Source organism: Lithobates pipiens, unplaced genomic scaffold, assembly GCF_037356315.1.
Source record: "Lithobates pipiens isolate NorthernLeopardFrog02 unplaced genomic scaffold, aLitPip1_a1.2 Scaffold_1, whole genome shotgun sequence".
Classification (NCBI taxonomy): domain Eukaryota; kingdom Metazoa; phylum Chordata; class Amphibia; order Anura; family Ranidae; genus Lithobates; species Lithobates pipiens.
In genome coordinates, this window is record NW_027507685.1 from 23,681,255 (window position 1) to 23,701,779 (window position 20,525).

The following is a 20,525-nucleotide window of genomic DNA, read 5'->3' on the forward strand; positions in this document are numbered from 1 at the left end:
TTAATTTGAATTTTACATGAACTTCCATACTTTGGTACTATAATAAATATAGAGAGGTGTAGATTATCCACTAGAGGGGGAGCTCTATAATTGACTTAGATCTTGCCATCCAACCCCCTATTTAACAGCCGCTGAGAGGACATGGGATGCATTTTCAATGGGTTGGCCTACTCTGAGACTTGCATCTTAAGCAGGTGCTTTGTAGAACAACCACTGTGCAGCAATGCAGAATGGTTAGCATAGTATGTAATGAGCAAGTATGGTTGCCTTCTGTACAAATAATTGCTAACTATGCTTTCGGAACAAGTGTTTTAAAAATCTTAACACTATTTGATGATAATGACGTCCAAGGTGTTCATATTTATACAGTTTACATATTCAAAAAATACACTGAAAAAATGCATTCCCTTTTTCTTAATTGTTTTTTAGCATTTAATAATATTTATTGAAATAACTATTGTGTAAAGATTGTTTTTCAGTGATGGCACATTCTCTTTTCACTGATGACCAGTAGAAATGAAATATTTAAAATATTGCTGTTACAGTTCATTTTTAAAAGAAAACTTAAGTGTTTATCTGAATTCTGCACCTTTATACTTTTTATTGTATGCAGTGCATACAAGAGCATTTTTAATGTATATTCTTATTTAATATTACATTATTTTTCAGCTTGCTTTTGTGTGTATTTATTTCACTGATAGGAAGGCTGTATTAGGGACAGTTACTAATTGCCTAGTCACTACAAAGCTGTGATGGTTTCTAGTTGTGCTTGGGTTAGAGGTATGCCCCGTCATTTATAAAATGATCTACAGCCTTTAGCTACAATCGACCACCTTGAACACCTTTGCAGGTTAAACTACAGTTGAACAATACAGCCTAGTCTAGGATTCAATCCTGCCTGTTGGACAATGAAGCATTAGCAGTTTAGTGATAGGAACATAAGTGCTCGTGCCACCTTCAGTGTTAATGTGCTGCACATGCCATTGGAAGTGTTTTGTTATATGTTAAGTGCAAAAAAAAAACACTGTTAATGTTGTTTAAAAATTCAGTACACTTCCTGTCTCAAAGAGCCCCCTTAGTTCCTATCTTGGACTACAGATAAATTAGCCTTTATAGACATCTGGGAGTATGAGTGGTTGAGTAGTTTGGCAAGGGGCAAGGCTGACATCACTCCGTCCACAAAAATGTTGTGTTTTGCTACAACAGGTCTTACAAATAAGTGCATTTCTGGAACATCGTCAGAATGTTGTTCTCTTTCAGGATAGCTTATGAGACCTAGAGCTCGTCCCGCCAGGACAGGAAGAATATTGCCAGGAAAAAGGTTAATAGGAGTTCCTCCAGGTGTTCTCAGCTCAGTGCTTCCTCCATATGGAGAAGACGTGTTGCCTTTTGGAAACTGGTGAGCAGAGCCCAATCCCTAGGCTGACCTGTATGTAACCTTGTGGTTTTACCTATACATCATGGATGCTCTCCCATAACTCCACTGTATTGGTAGGAGGTGGTCTGATGCCCCTCTTTCAGTGCCTGGGGAAGGCCGTGCCCTGTGGTGTGGATCCCCCTTTGACATCTTCACTAGTGGTGGTGGCCTTTAGTGCCCTGGTTCCTCTTGGCAGCATTGGGATGCTGGGTGGTACAGAGGAGGAGCGTTCCTCCTTGTGGTTGCTGGTGTCAGGATTTCTGGGTTTCAGGCCGTTTCACTGGAAGACGTTTCCGGGCAGGAGGACATCACATGCCACCACAGACTTCCATTTCCAAGCCTTATAGTGGCACAGGAAGACTGGAAAGGCTAACGCATACTAGCTCAATATGAAATACTTACCTTAGAACGAGGCACTGGTATTTCACCCGATCCATGCCGAGGGAGCTGACATTTTCCCTCAGCGTGTCTTCTGGTTATCGTGGCTCCGGCGCTGCGAGTGGCCAGAGCCGCGATGTCACTCCTGTGCATGCACGCGGGAGACTTCTCTCCGGCAAGGTCCTGGCGTCTGCCGGTTTTCAGCCGAGAATCCCTGAGGCGCATGTGCCGCTGAAGTCAGCGGCTCATTGCGAGGGGAATATTTCCTAAACCATCCAGGTTTCGGAGATATTCTTTTTAGTTAAAAAAAAAAAAAAAGTTAAAATTAAAAAAAAAATTTACTATACTACCATTTTAAGGTTTGACCTCCTATTATATTATATGGTTTTGGAAAATCTCAAGACAAGAATCTACAGAAAATCGAATAGTGTGTATGGGGCTTTAGTCACTAAGCCCCATACACACTCTAAAACCCAGCTCTGAGAATTTATTTTTTGCAGTGTTTGTGGTAATTGTTTGGTCTAGGGAAGCATAAAAGCACTTGTACTTGCTCATTCACTCTCCCATGCTCCTGCAGCAGATAGTTTCTGTTGTAATCACCTGTTGCAAGCTATGGATCCTGCATTGATCTGACATGAAGACTTCTGGAGCATAGGGAGAAGATGTTATGGAGACTGGTTGTGCTGAGAATCTGGTAAGGAAATCTACTTGAACATGTACCCTAGACCTAGTGTGCGGCCCACTGCAAGGAATGCATTTCAAGTCTCCTGGAGTTTGGCTTTAAACGCATTCAGAGTAATTGGATGTGTTCTGCAATTGATCCCATCAATATCAATCTATCCAATGATGAAGACTTTGCCTGGAGCTGCTGGGCTTGCTCTTGTTGCTGGAAAGATCGGGTTCAGGTAAGTAAAAGTGGGGCTTTGGGAGGCAGCTGCACCACAAAATGTTTTTCACCTTAATGCATAGAATAGAAGCATAGAATGCATTAACGTGAAAAACCTTGAGACTTTCCAACTCCTTCAGTACAGGGCATTTTCACCCCCTTCCTGCCCAAACCAATTGTCAGTGCTGTCACACTTTGAATGACAATTGCGCGGTCATGTAACACTGTACCCAAATTAAATTATGATTTTTTTCCCCACAAATAGAGCTTTATTTTGGTGGGATTTGATCACCTCTGCGGTTTTTATTTTTTGCGCTGTAAACAAAAGAAGAGCAAGAAGTTTGGAAAAGAAACACTATTTTTGACATTTTGCTATAATAAATATCCCAGTTTTTTACATTTTCCTCAGTTAAGGCCGATATGTATTCTTCTACATATTCGTTTATTGCGATTTTTTTTTTTTTTTTTTTTTTTTTTTTTTTTTTTTGTTTAAGCAAAAATATTTATTGGTTTGCGCAAAAGTTATAGTGTCTACAAAATAGGGGATAGTTTTATGGCATTTTTATTTTTTTAACTAGTGATGGCGGCAGGCAGATCACACACTTTTGACACCATTTTGTGACCACTGGCATTCATACAGCGATCAGTGCTATACAAATGCGTTGATTACTGTATAAATGTCACTGGCAGTAACAGGAGGCAATCAAAGGGTTAAGAGTCCATTCACACAGGAGCAACTTTGGATCCGACTTGAAGTCGTCCCAAGTTGCCTCAAGTCGCGCAACATGATAAAATCAATGTAAGTGAATGAGAGCCGTCTTAATGCACACTACTGAAGTCGTTCCGACTTCAGAAAAGGTTCCTGTACTACTTCAATCCGACTTCTAGGCAACTTGTACCCATTGATTTCAATAGAGGTTGCCTCCAAGTCTGATCCCCTGTCTTAACTGAAGCAACTTTCCAGGAAGTAAAAATAGTTTTCTAGGCAAACCCCTCCCTCCCACAGAGCTGATTATTATGTGATTGGCCACTGGTAAAGTCTCCTCTCCTGGAAGCAACTTCAAGTTGCCTTGTAAGTTGCCTCAAGTCGTGCTGTGATTCATACTCAAGTCGTGTCCAAGTTGCCTCCCAAAGTCTCGCTCAAAGTCGTGTTGCCCCTGTGTGAACGGACCCTACCTGTGTGTCCTAGGGGGTGGGGACTCGCAAGGGGAGGAGACCGATAGGTGTTCCTCTGTACTGGGAACACATGATCTGTCTCCTCTCACCTCACAGGATGTGGATCTTTACACACACAGATCCTGGTCCTACTCAATTAACGGGCAGTCGCAGGTGCCCGGCGGACATCACGGCCGCCGGGCACGGGCATCGTGTCCCGAGAGACAGCCGGGAAGCCCAGAACGTCATATGACGCTCACACAGGATGGGAGATCCCTCCTGCGGACGTCATCTGACTATATTCAGGATGTGAAGTGGTTAAAACAAGCTATTACATGAAATTATGTGAAAATTTTTATCTGCAACAAATACAAATAGTTTTCACTCAAAAATTGTCTGTCTTAGCTCAATTATTAACAAAAATCCAACCCGTTCATTTGCAAAAATAAACTTCACACTTCTTGCTTTTTCACATTTTGTCATGTTACAGCCAAAAATGTAAATGTATTTTATTGGGATTTTATGTGATAGACCAACACAAAATGGCACATAATTGTGAAGTGGAAGATAAATGGTTTTCAAAATGTATTTTAATAATACGTTAAAAGTGTGGTGGGCATTTGTATTCTCGCCCCCCCCCCCCCCCCCCAAGTCAATACTACTTAGAACCACCTTTTTGCTGCAAAAACAGCTGCAAGTCTTTTTGGTGATGTCTCTACCAGCTTTGCACATCTAGAGTGATTTTTTATTTTTTTTGCCCATTCTTTGAACAATAGCTCAATATCTGTCAGATTTGGATGGGGAGCCTCTGTGAACAGCAATTGTCAAGTCTTTCCACATATTCTCAATTGGATTTAGGTCTGGACTTTGGGTGTCAAACCATGAATCAGACAGACAGAAGTACAGTTAAATCACACTTGTTTAATAATAATAAAATAAGGTAAACTGTCAAAACTTGGCCAGAGTTCGGGAACTGGAATGGATAGTCAGACAAGCCAAAATGTCAGGGAGCCAGAGAATAGCGTAGTAGAACAGCAAGCAGGATCTGGAGCCAGAAGGAATGTCAGCCAAGCAAGTCTTTAACGGGAACACAGAAGAGCGTCTCTAGAGATGTGACTAAGGCAGAGTTCATCTGGACTGGACGGCTTAAGTAGGCAGGACTGACTAACAGAATACCAGCAAGAGATGAGTCGCTGTGGAGAGATAGGAGCTGGCAATTGGCCGACAGCTGATCTCAGCCCTGACTGTACCCCCCTCAATGACCCCTCCCCCTTGGATGACCACCATGATGGGCCCATGATTAAGTCAAGTGAATGACGAAACATGTCAGGGCGTGGCTTCTAGGTAACAGAGTGAGAGGAATCATCGGACGGCTCACGTCTATCTTCACCAAGGTGCTGGCAAGACCAAGGAGCGGTGAGAGATATAAAGAGTGTGTCTCGCATACCCTGGGTCTGCTAAAAATCGCCAATGCTTTGGCAATCAGCTGTGTTAAAGTGTGCTGTGGCTTGACTTATTTGGCGTGGTACAAGTTTTTAAATGTGAGTGTAACTTAAGAGGATCTTATGTGTGATTAAAAGTATTTTTACGGTATCACGCTATGGGAGCATTTCCTTTTTTCTATTTCATGAGAGCACTGTCTATGAAAGTGTCAATTGGGTCAGCTTTTCTCCCGCTGGTGAAGGATTGTATGCCCGTCATCCACATCCCTGCAAAAAGGGTTTGGAAAGCGCTTTTCTGCCAAACACGTTGAGTGTGAGGCTGATTTAGTCGGTGAGTTAATTCACATAAGGGGGAGAGGAATCGCATTTCACAGCGGTGTGGTGAAGGAAAGGCAGTTTGAAAAACACTAATCAATATTGCTTGTTAAAGTGAAATATGTTTTGGAGACTCACGGACTTGTTCAACATTGTATGAACACTGCATATGCTCTGCAATACTCCGAGGAGTGTTTAGATGTATAGTGTGAACTATCACTTATTCACTGGGTTATTTATTTTTATTTAATGTTTATTTACTATTAATAATTTTTTTATTTATGTATACAATTTTTTTTTTTTTTTTAGCTATATCTGATGCACTTTGTAGTATAATATTTAGTGGTGTAATAGTCACTTGGTTCAGCGCCGCGTGTTTTAATTATTTATAATAGGAACAAATACACAGAAATTACACATTATTTTAAGTGGCTTCTTAGTGGGGAAGGGTTCTTTTGCTGGAAGCACAGGGGTAAATACACAGGTGAAAGGGCATTAGTGAGTGTATTATTGATTTGCATTGGTATTTACTGCCACCAATAGGCACATTGGACACTGGGACCCAGAACCACCCCCATCAGCCCTCCTCTGCCTTTTTCAAGGAAGTTTGTAATGCAGTCATGCATCATTTTATGACCCATATCCCCTAGATGTTTACTGATTCTATACGATAAGACCACAAGCACATATATCCCACCAGATTTTGTTTGAGTCTGCCTCAGAGGAGTTGCAGTCTTCTGCCATTTCTTGCAAAATAAAAGGACACCATTTTAGTTCTAATTGATATGATGCAAATAATTTTAAAGCTAGAACATCAGCCGCTGGCTTCTACCGGTGCTGTTCACAACCTGGGCTCTTTTAGAATTCCTAAGATTGCCAGGACCTTTCTGGTACACCTGCTGTTGCAAGTTTCCACCAATTGGTGCCCACTAGTGCTGACTATCAGTGCTGCCTATCACTACTAACGCCCATCAGTGCCACCTCATCGGTGTGGCATATTGGTGCCTTCTCATCCCTGCCACCTAATCCGTGTCCACCAGTTCAGCTTATCAGTGCCGTCTCATCAGCACACATTAGTGAAGGAGAAAAATTACTGACAAACGAATTTTTTTTTAAAAAATTTGGGTTTTTTTCATATTTTTTTTTTTTTTTTTGGAAAAAAAATAAATAAAAAACAGCAGTGAATTAAATACCACCAAAAGAAAGCTCTATTTTGGGTGACGAAAATTATAAAAATGTAATCTGGGTACAGTGTAGCATGACTGCGCAATTGTCATTCAAAGTGCGACAGCGTGAAAGCTGAAAAATGGCCTGGGCAGGAAGGGGGGTGTAAGGGCCCTATAGGCAAGTGGTTAAAGGTTAAGGCTGCCAGCTCATATACTTAAAAGAACCCATTCTGATTTTGCACAAAGACAAGGTAGTGATGAGGCCCAGAACTTCCATCTTACCCAATGTAGTTTGCCCTTTCACCTCAACCAGGATATCTTTCTTCCTTCTGTCTGGCTGCAGTTCTTCAAAAGGAGATTTACCTTCATGGATGTGGTTTGGACTGAGAATCTATCTCCGACGCTGCTTCCTTCAGAAAGACTGATTTTTCTCTTTGTCATCCTTGCTAGTCTCCATAAGGGCACCAGCATTTAAAAATCTTTAAGTGACGTAGGCAGACCATTGTTGAACATTATGGTCTCAAGGGTTGGGTTCCACCCTTTCCGATCAAGGTACACTCTACTAGTGTTTTCCCAGTTAATACAAAGCCTGGAGAATTTGCCAAACTCGTTGACTAGGGTTATGTCTGACGACAGCAAGGGGAAAGGAATAGAAGGATATCATCTGCATAAAGCCAAATTTTCTTTTTATGTAAGCTTCTAAGAAAACTAGTCACTGCTATTGAGACTAGAGATGGGTTTGATTTGTGTCACGTACCTGATCCAATTCCAAGGTGCTGAGAGGGGCTCTCCTTGTGGCTAAGCGCAGTATACCCTTTAACCACTTGGCGCCCACACTACGTCTATTGACGTCATGGGCTTTCAGTTGTTATATCTAAATGATGCCTGAGGCCACAGACATCATTCAGATATTGCTGTTTTCAGCCGGCGGTTCCCTGCACCATAAGAACGATCATATTGGCTTTTCCGCCGCTTGATCGTTCTTACGGGCGGCGGGAGGGGACGCCCCTCCCGCCGCCCTCTGGTGCTTCTACCGACTCACCTTTTCCATTGGTGAGTCGGTCACAGGATCCGCCGGCCCCAGCAAGTTACCATAGAGATTTCCGGCGGACTAGATCGTCCCCGGAGTCTCTATGATCGTTCGGAGGCCGGGCGCGATGTTATGACGTCATGCCTGGCCTCTGTATTCAAATTAATGGCGCCAATCTGGCTAGGAAGCCAGGATCGTTTTTTTTTTTTTTTTTTTTTTTTTTTGTTTTTTATTCTTCCCAGCCTAGAGGTGAGATATGGGGTCTTATTGACCTCATATCTCACTGTAAATATGTCCGATCATGCCATATTCCTTTTACAAGGGATGTTTACATTCCTTGTAATAGGAATAAAAGTCCTCAATTTTTTATTATTTTTTTTTTAAGTCTAAAACTAAAAAAAATTAAATTGACAATAAAAAAAAAAGTAAAGCGCCCCTGTCCCCGTGAGCACGCACACAGAAGCGAGCGCATATGTAAGTCCCGCCCACATATGAAAACAGTGTTCAAATCACACATGTGAGGTATTGCCGCGAACGTTAGAGTGAGAGCAATAATTCTAGCCCTAGACCTCCTCTGTAACCCAAAATATGTAACCAGTAAAAAAAATTAAATTGTTGCCTATGGGAATTTTTAACTACCAAAGTTTGGCGCCATTCCACGAGCGCGTGCAATTTTGAAGCGTGACACGTTGGGTATCTGTTTACTCGGCGTATCCTCCTCTTTCACATTATGCAAAAAAATTGGGCTAACTTTACTGTGTTTTTTTTTTTTTTTTTTTTTTAAGCATGAAACAGTTTTTTTTCTGAAAAAAACGTGTTAGAAAAATTGCTGCGCAAATACCGTGCGAGATAAAAAGTTGCAACGAGCGCCATTGTATTCTCTAGGGTCTTTGCTAAAAAAAAACATATATAATGTTTGGGGGTTCTATGTAATTTTCTAGCAAAAAAATTAGGAATTTTACATGTAGGAGAGAAATGTCAGAATTGGCCTGGGCGCGAAGTGGTTAAGATGGTACTGAGGTATAGTGCTCAAAGAAGCACAGGTTGCCGGACAAATATGGATGTCTTGAGCAGCTAATCAGCTGGAGTTTGCCTAGAAAAGCAGAAGGAATGGTGAGGTAAAAGTCTCTTGGGGCCTTCAGCTGTTCTATGGCAGTCTGAGTATGCAGAACAGCAGTAAAAGCTAGGCCGGGGTGTCACACAAATGATCAAGCTGGTAATAGATGAAAGAGAGAGTCTGTGAGGCAAGCTGGGGTCATACATTGGTAATCAAGCAGGTAACAATGTCCGTGAGGTAAGCAAAGGGTCAGAGCCAGGAGAAGAGATCAACAGGTCAGGAGCAAGCAAGGTCACAACAGGAAATCAAAGGAATAGATGCAAAGGTACAGGGAAGCGGACAACAATCCAGCAATTGGGAGGTGACAGAAGCATCCTTGTATAGGCCAGCCAGAGATCCCATCTATCATATTGTGCGTGCACAGATACACCGGGGGCTTCTATCTCTGTTGGCATTATTGCCATTTCCCTGACTGATTGCTACAGAAAGAGAGAGGACTGTAATCCACTTACCCGTAGGAAAGCTAAGGAGTGAGCATAGAGCTGTTTGGCCCATCTACAACTTTTCTCTTAAAACCCAAATTTGTTAGGGACAGCCCCCAGATCATTTTACACTGTCAGAAGCTTTGAAGACGTTTTTTATTTTTAGATGCAGGCTTCAGGACAGTCATACTATCCATCTTTGAGTTTGAGTCACTAACATGGCACAAGTTTGTACCTATTGGATATGTGTTTACACCTTTGTTCCGGGCTAGTGATGCACTAGGTCGCGAGACAAGAATAAGGCTGCAATTCGCACCTGAGCGTAGCGTTTTTCAGGCAGAAAATCACGTGAATTTACCGCGATTTTGCAGCATTTTTTACCGCGATTTCACTGCGTTTTTTTGCCGCGAGTTTGTGCAGGGCACAAGGTCACCAATGTAAAAAGAAGAAAAACGCCCGAATCTGCCCGATTCGAGTGACAAAAAAGGGTCCGGAACTTGTTTGAGCTTCAGGCGTCATGGAGTGGAGATGTGAACCGTCTTCATTGATAATAATGGATTTTTTTTCCCCTCTAGCGTTTTGTAGCTTCACGCTTCAAGCTACAAAACGCTCAGGTGTGAATGCAGCCTAAGGATGAGAGCCTTGAAAGGCATTTTTGAGAATTTTAGTAGTAGTAATTCCTATAGGTCTGCATTGAACATAGAACATGTTCAATGCGGAGCAGTAGGTCTGACTCGATAAAGGGTATTGGATTACTGTAGGGAGACTGCTACTTCCACAAAGACTCTCTGTAGCCTTCCGCCTGGGAAGAGGTTTTGTACATAACAGTAAGACATTCAATGTATCTAGCTGACATCAGAGTTTTAAATATGCCAAGTGCATAGTGAAGGTTCTAGCTGCAGGATTTGAATTCTCCTGAATTTAGCATTACTTTGTCATCTGCCTATAACCCCCCAAAAAAAAAAAAAAGTGCGTTTTTAGTTTTGGATAGGGAGAAACCTAGGGCTCTGCTGTCTGCTAGAATTTCTGGTTCACCCCTCAGGAGTACATTCTTCACATACTGTATGATAAAGAGAATCTCCTTCAGGTTATCAGTAGAGTGCTGGCTTTCACAGGGGGTTGTATATAAAGTTTTCGTCTCACTGGGGCTGTAGTTAGAAGTCCTGTTTTAAATCTGATGCACTGTAGTGTGTTAATGAATTATCATTGAATTTCATATCGAGGACATTAAAAGACAATATTTTTTTTTTGTTTGTTTCTAACAGGGGCTGTGCTTTTAAATAAAAATGAGATTTTTCTCTGATAAAGAAGGCAAGCAGGCTCCTGGCTGTGTTATAGTGATTATGGATTCTTGTGTACACCTGAAATAACAAGTCCTATAATACACAAAAATGTATCCTGTAGTTAATCATTACAACAAAAGCTGTAGGAAACCAACAAGAAAATCCATGTCTAAATCTCTTCCTGACCATACAGCTTCCTTGTCTGGTACATCAATATTAAACACTGATACCCGCTGTTTGGTGATATGCTTATACAATCTGCTGTTTTTATCAAGGCAGTTTTACTACATCTAATTAAGTCAAAAAAGTCTTCAGAGTTTGTGAAGCCGTTTTCTTTTCTAAGTGGCTGACGGACTGCAGGATATAGTGTATGTATATGTGTGTATATATAGATGTATTACACACATTGATTAGCCATAACTGTATGGCCACCCATCTAACATTATGTAGGTCCCTGTTTTACTGCAAAACAGCCCTGCCCTCTCAAGGCATAGACCCTACTGGACCTCTCAAGGTATGCTTTGGTATATGGTTACGACTAAGCTGGCAGTAGCAGATCCTTTAAGTCCTGCAAGTTGTCGGGTGGGGCCTCCATGGATCAGACATGCTTTTTATAGCACATTTCACATATATTTCATTGTATTGAGATCTGGAGAATTTGGAGGCCAAGTAAACGCTTAAAACTCATTGTGTAGCTCAAACCATTCTGGAGTGGCAGGGCACATTGTGCTGCTGAAAGAGGCCACTGCCATCATTGAATACAGTTTCTATGAAGGGGGTGTACTTGGACAGCAACAATGCTTCGGTACATGGCAAGTAATAACCTCATGAATGGCAGGACCCAAGGTTCCCAGCAGAACATTGCTTCTGCCGATTTGTATTTTATACTGCCTCCTGGTGCCATCTCTTCCCCAGGTAAGTGATAAACTTGCACCCCCCATCCACGCAATGTAAAGGAAAACATATTTCGTCAGACCAGGCCATCTTCCAAGGCTCTGTGGTCCATTTCTGATGCTCATGTGCCCATTGTAGGCTATTTTGGTTGTGGGCACGGGTCAGCAGGGGCACTTTAACTGGTCTGGAGCTGTGCAGCCCCATACACAATCAACTGCACTCAGTTTTTTCTACTTTCAGCACTTCAGGGACAACATGTTTTCTTGCTGCCTAATATATCCCACTGACTTACCAGATGTCATTGTAATGAGATAAGCAATGTTATTCACTTATCATAAACACAGAGGGGTGGGACCTATTTTAACTCATGCCATTTAATGACTGGCTTATATCAAAAGCTCTTGCTGGAAAACCAGCATTCAATCAGTGCTTGCCATGGGCTGCAACTCTGATCTGTGTATACTGCCTGGGGGAGGAGTCCCCCCTGTCAGAATACAATAGCGCCTGCAAAGAAGATTCCTGCATCAACATTGTTTGAACAGAAGCCCAGGTGGGAAATCTGGGAAAGAAAAGCCCAAGGGGCAGTGGCGGAACTACCAGGGTCAAAAAGGTTACACTTACCCCCCATGCCTGGCATTCTGCCATTGGGCTCTGAGCTGAGAGCGTCTCTCTCATACAGATCAGAGCCTGCAGTGACAGTTCCCTCCTCACACGCATGGATGGGAGAGGAGACAGCCGATCTGCTCCTTCTCCTCCCGCCCCTCTCCTTTGTGCACTGCTAAGCAGCTCACACTTCCCACAGTACACACAGGAGAAGAGAGGTGGGAGGAGAAGAAACAGATCGGCGGTCTCCTCTCCCATCTGTGGGGGGAGAGGGAACTCTCAGTGCAAGCTCTGAACTGTATGATAGAGATACTGTAAGCTCAGAGTCCTGGCACTGATAAGTACCACTGATAGTACATTGTTTACACCGATAATCAGTGCCTTGATTGACAGTCTTGCCCGTTAACAACTCTACTTTCCTCATACAGACATGATGTGGGAGGAAAGGACTGACAAGAAGTCTGATGGGATGCCCTCCCAAAACTGGAAGGCCTGGGCCCAGATGGAAAGGGGCGGGGGGTTAGAGGGGTCCTTTCATGATTTCTTGCACTGGGGCCCTGAAGGTTCTATTTTCGCCTCAGCCAAGAGGTTTTTTTTTTTTTTCTTCTTCTCAATATCTCCAATAATGACTTGCAATCCAATCACAAAATAACATGCTTTCTGAACACCTTTACCCCCACCCCATTACTTGATGTAGTAGTACAGGCAAGCCTTGCTTGTATCAGAAACCGACTCGTAGCTTCTAGACAAACTCTTACCTAGGTTACCACATATACATGAGAAGATGGAAGGAAGATCTGGGCCTCATGCTGATGATGCATGGGATGACATTTCTCAGCCCACCCAATTTGTGTCCTTATCCCACTCACACAAATTAACCAAACTATTTATTCTGCACAGAGTTTAACAAATCCCTGCATTGCTCCATAGAATAGGCGCTAAAGCTGACTCATTTGCGTCGGCAAATGCGCTCATCCGAATGGGCTCCTCGTACATCTTCTATGGCGTTGTCCCAAATTAATGAAATGTTGGGTCAAAGCGATCAAAACTCAAATCTTTGGGACTAACCTGTTCATAGATAGCCTTATCTGTATTTTGACTTCCCTTATGGACTAGTCATTATTAGATTATTTACTGCCCGCAAGATGATCGATGTGAAATTAGCTCCACCCAATGCTCCCTTGCTGCTAGAATAGATTACCAAACTCTTTTGCTGCATATCTTTGAAGAAATATACCTACTTCTTGTGTAATGCCATGTACAAATTTGATTCCCGCTGGAAAAAATATATGTACCCCACCATGGTCTGAAAACCAGACACCTGGTTCTCCAACTGCCAGACATTGTAATTCACTTTATGCTTTAGCAATTGTACTGTTCCTTCTACTTGTTGGAGCTTACTGTGTATGCACTGTGAGTGAACAGTACTCGCAGTTTCTTGTGTCTCTAGCTGCCCTGCATAGCAAAGTGTATCTTTGTTAAAATACCACTGAAAATAAAATCTGATAAAAAAAAAAAAAGTGTCTGCGATGGCAAATTACCATATTTTTCCTTGATTGTTTTCAGAGGCTGTCTGCAGGGCTGCTCAGTAGGATTATTAAACACAAATTCAAATGTGTGAAGGAAGAGGACTCTCCAAAATAATAGCTTTGCAGCAATAATCATCAGACCTTATACTGAAGGATATACCAGTTCTTTAAAAAAAAGACATGTCCAATAACTCTGACTCTGAGTGACAGCAGGCTTTGCAAACAAATGGAAGAGAATGAGACTTGCTGTACAGGTTGAAGGGATTTTCTGGAGACTACAAATAACCCTAAAGTGTTATAATCATTTAGGATTATCATGAACCTATGTAAACTCTGTAGTGGGTTAAATCCACTAGCATGTATTTTATTCCTTTTGATCAGCTGCAGGGCAATATCAGCAATTTTTGGTCAAGCAGCAATCAAAAACTGCCTCTGTTGAAGAGCACTAAAGGGAACTGGCATTAGTGAAATATGCGCACTGGGCCTGCCAAACTCCTTCAGAAAATTCTAGTTCTCTGGATGCAGTACAAAGGTTCTCTGTCACATGATTTAAATTCAAAATCTGCATATGTTTGACTGGAGTACACAATCATTTTCCATTTATATAAACCAGATGTGATATGGCTACAGTATACTGGCCTTAAAGCATATGTCAAAGCAAAATACACTTAATACATCTCTGGAATACATGTTATTCCCACATGTTTTATCCCTTTAAATATTGTGCCGGTACAAACAGTAGCAGCACACCTCCCAACATTTTGACAATGGCGGGCAGCTTTTAAGGCAAAAAGATACAACATTTGAAGCATCCTGCAGAGAAAAGAGGGTGTGCCTAAATTTCACTGCATATTGAGCATGGCCTAAAGCAGTGGTTCTCAACTCCTGTCCTCAGGACCCAACAACAGGCCAGGTTTGCAAGATAACTGACATAAATCACAGGTTGTATAATTTGCTGCTCTGTGATTGCAGTATTCTATTCTGTATCTCCCCAAGGTAATACTTAAAATCTGGCCTGTTATTGGATCCTGAGGACAGGAGTTGAGAACCACTAGCCTAAAGGAACATAGTTTAACCCTACATGCAGTGCACACTGCAAATATATTCTGAAGCCATTGTACCCATAAAATATTCTTAATCTACTAGTGTGAGTTCATAGACACTCAGAAATCTAGAGGGTCATCTTTAGAAAATAAAACTGAATATGGAGAAAGAGCTAACATGTAGACCTTCATTAAAATAGTCAGAAACTACGTAGCAACCAGCAACTGTTGAGACAATAAAATCTTTGGCTAGGAGTACATCCTTTACAGCCGAAAGCAATTGTTTGATGTATTTTACAATGTACAGAATGCAGCAGTCATTAGTGTATGTCATAGATGCTGTAATCGTTGCTTAAATTGATGATGTTATATAAGTACTTGTAATCAATATTGCTGGTCAACAGGTGGAAAAATTGTCGATGTCTGTTGTCGAAAGGATGAAAAAAATGGGCAGCATTGATGGCAGCAGTGGTCATGAGGAAGAAAACTACCTAAATCAGTGCTTAGCAGGAGGAAGAAAATGCATTGCATCTGTGGTTAACAGGAGGAAAAAGTCCTTCATTGGGGGAATGCCGACCTTCTGCAGAGGGGAAGGGGGCACTAGTGCACTACAGAGGTAGAGGGTGGTGTAGCACTCTATGGAGGGAGAGGAGGGGCACTGGGCTTTGCATATGGAGTGGGGGCACTGGCACTTTGTGGAGGTACATGGAGGGAACTGGTGCTCTGTGCAGGGACGGGTTCTCTTCAATGGGAGAGGGGGTTACTGAGGGGGCTGGAAATTGAAAGAGCTATGTTAGACTGATTTTAGGGGTGTTGGAACTGCTTGAACAATGAACACAAGAACAGTTTCCAAAACGGAGTGTCATAGAACATTTGTTTAGCTCGTTACATGAAATTAAGCTTAATAATATAACTTGGATTACAAAATCTTCAGTTTTACCTAAATAAGTTGATACAAAAATGAATACACCCCACAACAAAAATTACTCCATCTAGTATTTTGTATGACATCCATGATAAGGACAGCACCAAGTCTTCTAGGCATGGAATGAACAAGCTGGTTACATATTGCAACATCTTTTTCCATTCTTCAAAAACTACTTCTTTAAGACCCTGGATGCTGGATGGAGAGTGATGCTTAACTTGTCTCTTTCATAATTCCCCATAGGTGTTTGATTGGGTTCAGATCAGGAGACATACTTTGGCACTGGACCACTTTCACCCTGTTCTTCAGAAATACAACAGTGGCCTTATATGTGTGTTTTGGATCATTGTCATGATGGAAAATTGCATGATGACCAGGGGCACAGAGTGATGGTAGCATCTTCTCTTTCAATATAGAACAGTACATCTGTGAAATCATGCTTCCATCAATGAAATGCAGCTCCGCAACACTCATGCAGCCACACAGAAGGACACTGCCGCCAAGTTTCACTGTAGGCACCATGCATTCTTCTTTGTACTTCTTATCTTTGCGACACTACAGTTTTGAAGCCATCAGTTCCAAAAACATTTATCTTGGTCCAGAGTACAGAGTCCCAGTAGTCTTCCTCTTTTTCAGCAAGGGCCCTGGCAAATTCTAGGCAGGCTTTTTTTGTGCATGAGCTTTAGGAGAGGCTTCCTTCATGGATGACACCCATGCATGCCATTCCTTTGCAGTGTATGCCGTATTGTATTATGGGAAACAATCACCCTAGTTTGGCGATTTTCTTAAATATTTCTCAGAAGATGTTCTTGTTGAGGTATTAACTTCTGTGGATAACCTGAACGTCTCTGTGAGATGGTTGCAGTTCCATCTTTGTTACATTTTTGTATCACTTTTGCTACAGTATTCTGACCGATAAAATAAAAACATTGCTTGTAGCCTTCATCATTCTTGTGTAAAGAAATTATTTAGCTTTTATCCCCAGGCCTTGTGACATTTCTCTTTCATGTGGTGCCATTGCTGACAGCATGAAATAGCCATGGGTTTTCTTTGTTAAGTAATGTCCTTTTAACATCAACTGTCTGCTGGATTTTGTTGTATAAAATGTAGCTTTACTCCTTATGCCGCGTACACACGACCAGACTTTTCAACATCAAAAGTCTGACGGAATGATTCCGGCAGACCATTCGATCGTGTGTGGGCTGCAGCAGACTTTTGATTTGCAAAAGTCTGACAGACTTTAGAAATGGAACATGTTTCAAATTTTTCTGCCAGAACTCCGCCGGACCCAGTTCCTACCGAGAAATCCGCTTGTGTGTGTGCTAGTCCGACGGACAAAAACCGATGCGAGGGCAGCTATTGGCTACTGGCTATGAACTTCCTTATTCTAGTCCAGTCGTACGTCATCATGTTCCAATCCGTCGGACTTTGGTGTGATTGTGTGTGGCCAAGTCCGTTCATTCAGAAAGTCTGTCAGAACTCCGTCGAAAGTCTGTCAGACCCAAGTCTGGTCGTGTGTACGCGGCATAAGACTTTCATTGGGGTGTATTCATTTTTGCAACATGGTCTTGAATGAATTAGTTAGGAAAAATACTTTTTTTTTTTATGTGTGCAAATGAACAAATCTTGGTTGCAATCCAATAGCCCACATTTGTGAGAGTATTTTGTAGTATAGTGTCCCACAGAAAAAATCTTGGTTGCAATCCAATAGCCTGCATTTGTAGGAATATTTTGTAGTATAGTGTCCCACAGAAAATGTTGATTCTAAAAGGAAAGTAAAGGTTTTCTGACAAATCTGTTGGGGTGAACTCATTTATCCTGAGCACTATATATATATATATATATATATATATATATATATATATATATATATATATATATATATAGTCGTGGCCATATGACCGAGACAGATATGGATCACATAAAAACATGACAAAACTTACAACATAAATAGACCTGAAGTGTGCCTTTGTGGTCTGGTTGGTATGCCAAGAAGAGGGGGCATACCCAAGATAAGTAATTGGTAGTTATGGAGAAGGATGTGCTGAGAAGTCCCCTGCTTAAATACCTTAAATACCCCCTGGGCGGTGTCGGGGGGGGGGGGCTCCTGGTTGCTCCCCCTCGCAGATGTTCTGGATGGGCTCCTCACGGGGGGTGACCCTTTGTTTTATTGTATGGCCCCTCGCTGTGGCGGGGCAGGATATTTGTACCTATTTGCCATTTTCTGATTTCCACAACTGTCTTCTTTTATTATTACTTGCACTGTGACAGCAGGCTTGCCCTGTTGAAGATTGTTTGTTTTAATGGTATGTTCTTGCAAGTGCCTTTTGTCATAAAAAAATCTTTTGAAAGTAAAAAAATACCCCCTGGGCTCCTCCCATAAATTTAGGCCACCATACTGGCCTTCTTATTTATGATCGTGGCCCGAGACAGATATGGATCACATAAACACTTGACAAGACTTACAACATAAATAGACCAGAAGTGTGCCTTGGTGATCTAGTTAGTATGTCAAGAAAAGGGGGCAAAAGACTCGGATAGGGGAATAACTCTTTATTGATTATTGTGGTTTATTGAGCTAGCTTTGTGAAGACCTGTTCCATTTCCACCTGAGGATTTGGGATGTATGAAGCAAAGCAAGCAGACTTCCATCTGCCTAATTTCTTGATCACGTGGTCTGGTACTCCATGCTGGTATGCAGCTGAAGCTGCTCCAATCCAGAAGGAATGTCCAGAGAACTGACTGGGGTTAAAGCCCAAGTTGCCGAGGAGGATCCTGACGTGCCTGATAAACTGACTGCCACTCAGGGGGCTGGTCAGAAAGGGTAGCAAGGGGCTATCAGCTGATTGGCTGGGACAGTAGCAGGTCGAGCAGCGTGACTGGACACCAGGCGTTGTTATTCTGAAACAGGTTGATGTCAACCCCGTTGGCTTTTAAAGACTGTAAGATGAAGAGAGTAACAATTGGGAAAGCGAGTCAGGTGGCTTCGGAACAGTGTCCGACTGACGATGCCGTTAACTGTAAATTCACTAGGCTGCAAGAAACAGTAGATGGCCGCTTGGATGACTAGGCTGGGCAAAGCCCCAAATGGAGATGGAGTAAGAATTTCAGACATGTCCCTGAAAATGCCACTCGTGATAGGTAGGCATTTGCCACTAGCTATGGGCTGGTGCTTCTGTATGCCCCATAGGAGGGACCTGACTGCATAGGCCGGGAATACTGATGGTTTACTGGAGTCCTGTAAGGGCAGAAAATGCTGGACGCCAGCTAGGTATAGCCCGATGGTATTGTGAGAAAAGGGCCAGCTGCGTGTGACAATATGATATGAAGGCTAAGGTGTGTCTAATGTCACCTATCGCTGCCCTAGGGCAAAAGGGCCAAAAACTTGTGGTAAGTGTTCCAAGCTGTGCGATAAGCCTTCAGTGTGTTGCGTGCCAAGATTTAGTTAATGAGCTGGGTTGCGTTGGCGAGGTGTGACTTTAGTCCAGGATCAGCAATGACCAGGATGGGACAGGAATAGTCGTTGGGTCGGCTCCAAGCTCCTGCTGGAAAAACAATGTAAAGTTGAAATGGGACAGCGCATCAGCTGCGATATTGCATTTACCTGTAACATGTTTGCAGAAAATATTAAAGTGGTGACGTGAAAGCTGCATGAGCCTGTGCAGGAAGGACATGATGGGGGAGTGATTTGGACCTGCCTTTGTTGATTATGTCAGCCGTGCCCTGATAGCCCATGGTGAAGACCACCGTCTGTACTGTCCAGGTATGGCCCCAGACCTGCACAGATGCCATGATGGGATACAGCTCAAAGAATGATGAAGACTGGGTGAATTCAGGGATTAAGAGGATTTCTGGGGGCCAAAGATATTGCGTGGTTGCGAGGGTCTTGATTGGTCTCAGGCTACGGAGGTGATATTGCGTGGCTGCAAGGGTCTCAGTCAGGTTTGCCAAAACAATATTGCATGGTTGCAAGGGTCTGGATGAGTGTCAGGATGCTGAGATGTTATTGCGTGGTTGCAAGGGTCTCAATAAGTTTCAGGCTGCTACAGTGAAGGGAGCGCAACGTTTTAAAGGTGTGGCATGGTGCTGTACATGAGGCATTTAAAATTTCTACTTTTGATTTGGTCAAATGGCTGAGAGAAGAAGCATTTACGAACGATTCGTAAGTTCAACTGTGAGAACTAAACACATGGCGCTGGGGACAATACGATTCTTTACAACAAAACAATGGCTATGAATTGATACTACAAAACAATGCATGTAGGTAGTAGAAGGTGTGGTGTGGCATGGTGCATGACGCCCACAAACATTGGTTTAGAAAAATCAGGAGGGAAGTCGTGTATGAATGATTCATAAGTTCTGCTGTAGGAACTAAACACATGGCATGGGGCTACAACAAATGGGGAGCAACGTTAAGAACATTGATACGAATGCAATGGCTCCTACCTGCTACAGTGAGGGAAACTTGATTGTAAAACCACAAATAAGCAACCGCAACACACTGTATTCGGGAACAACAGACTCACAAACACACGGTGAGCTGAAGAGTCAGCCTGGTGATGTAACGGATCGTACACTGGAACCGACAAAAAGCATGGACCGCTGGGCTGCTTAAATGCCCCTTGGGCTCCTCCCATAAATTCAGGCCAACATACTGGCCTTATTATATATGTATATACAGTATCTCACAAAAGTGAGTACACCCCTCACATTTTTAAAATATTTTATTAAATCTTTTCATGTGACAACACTGAAGAAATTACACTTTGCTTCAATGTAAAGTAGTACAGCTTGTATAACAGAGTAAACATAGTACATTTTCTGTCCCCTCAAAATAACTCGGCACACAGCCATTAATGTCTAAACTGCTGGCAACAAAAGTAAGTACACCCCTAAGTGAAAATGTCCAAATTGGGCCCA